We start from the raw sequence: 2,250 nt of genomic DNA, 5'->3' as shown, positions 1-2,250 counted from the left end.
ATGGGCCCTGGTCTAAAGTAGTACACTATATAGAGCCCAATGGGCCCTGGTCTAAAGTAGTACACTATATAGAGCCTTATGGGCCCTGGTCTAAAGGAGTACACTATATAGAGCCTTATGGCCCTGGTCTAAAGGAGTACACTATATAGAGCCTTATGGGCCCTGGTCTAAAGTAGTACACTATATAGAGCCTTATGGGCCCTGGTCTAAAGGAGTACACTATATAGAGCCTTATGGCCCTGGTCTAAAGTAGTACACTATATAGAGCCTTATGGGCCCTGGTCTAAAGTAGTACACTATATAGAGCCTTATGGGCCCTGGTCTAAAGTAGTACACTATATAGAGCCTTATGGGCCCTGGTCTAAAGTAGTACACTATATAGAGCCTTATGGGCCCTGGTCTAAAGTAGTACACTATATAGAGCCTTATGGGCCCTGGTCTAAAGGAGTACACTATATAGAGCCTTATGGGCCCTGGTCTAAAGTACACTATATAGAGCCTTATGGCCCTGGTCTAAAGGAGTACACTATATAGAGCCTTATGGGCCCTGGTCTAAAGGAGTACACTATATAGAGCCTTATGGCCCCTGGTCTAAAGTAGTACACTATATAGAGCCTTATGGGCCCTGGTCTAAAGGAGTACACTATATAGAGCCTTATGGGCCCTGGTCTAAAGGAGTACACTATATAGAGCCTTATGGGCCCTGGTCTAAGGGAGTACACTATATAAAGCCCAATGGGCCCTCGGTCTAAAGGAGTACACTATATAGAGCCTTATGGCCCTGGTCTAAAGGAGTACACTATATAGAGCCTTATGGGCTCTGGTCTAAAAGTACACTATATAGAGCCTTATGGGCCCTGGCCTAAAGGAGTACACTATATAGAGCCTTATGGGCCCTGGTCTAAAGGAGTACACTATATAGAGCCTTATGGGCCCTGGTCTAAAGGAGTACACTATATAGAGCCTTATGGGCCCTGGTCTAAGGAGTACACTATATAGAGCCTTATGGGCCCTGGTCTAAAGGTACACTATATAGAGCCTTATGGGCCCTGGCCTAAAGGAGTACACTATATAGAGCCTTATGGGCCCTGGTCTAAAAGTAGTACACTATATAGAGCCTTATGGGCCCTGGTCTAAAGGAGTACACTATATAGAGCCTTATGGGCCCTGGTCTAAAGGAGTACACTATATAGAGCCCAATGGGCCCTGGTCTAAGGAGTACACTATATAGAGCCTTATGGGCCCTGGTCTAAAGTAGTACACTATATAGAGCCTTATGGGCCCTGGTCTAAAGGAGTACACTATATAGAGCCTTATGGGCCCTGGTCTAAAGTAGTACACTATATAGAGCCTTATGGGCCCTGGCCTAAAGGAGTACACTATATAGAGCCCAATGGGCCCTGGTCTAAAGGAGTACACTATATAGAGCCCAATGGGACCTGGTCTAAAGGAGTACACTATATAGAGCCCAATGGGCCCTGGTCTAAAGGAGTACACTATATAGAGCCTTATGGGCCCTGGTCTAAAGTAGTACACTATATAGAGCCCAATGGGCCTGGTCTAAAGGAGTACACTATATAGAGCCTTATGGGCCCTGGCCTAAAGTAGTACACTATATAGAGCCTTATGGGCCCTGGTCTAAGGAGTACACTATATAGAGCCCAATGGGCCCTGGTCTAAAGTACACTATATAGAGCCTTATGGGCCCTGGTCCTAAAGGAGTACACTATATAGAGCCCAATGGGCCCTGGTCTAAAGGAGTACACTATAGAGCCTTATGGGCCCTGGTCTAAAGTAGTACACTATATAGAGCCCAATGGGCCTGGTCTAAAAGAGTACACTATATAGAGCCTTATGGGCCCTGGCCTAAAGTAGTACACTATATAGAGCCTTGGGCCCTGGTCTAAAGGAGTACACTATATAGAGCCTTATGGGTTCCATGGTGCCTAAGGTACACTATGATAGAGCCCAATGGGCCCTGGTCTAAAGGAGTACACTATATAGGGAATAGGGTTCTAAGGAGTACACTATATGCGTTGCCCCTGAGGTCATTGATGGGACAGTGAGCTGGTCTATTCAGCTAGTAATAATTATAGTGTGTGTGTGTGTGTGTGTGTGTGTGTGTGTGTGTGTGTGTGTGTGTGTGTGTGTGCGTGTGCGTGTGCGAGTGTGTGTGCGAGTGTGTGTGCGTGTGTGTGTGTGTGTGTGTGCGTGTGTGCGCGTGTGTGTGCGTGTGCGTGTGCGTGTGTG

This window comes from Oncorhynchus keta, unplaced genomic scaffold (assembly GCF_023373465.1).
Source record: "Oncorhynchus keta strain PuntledgeMale-10-30-2019 unplaced genomic scaffold, Oket_V2 Un_contig_30241_pilon_pilon, whole genome shotgun sequence".
Lineage (NCBI taxonomy): Eukaryota > Metazoa > Chordata > Actinopteri > Salmoniformes > Salmonidae > Oncorhynchus > Oncorhynchus keta.
Note: the sequence above shows the minus strand (reverse complement) of the source record.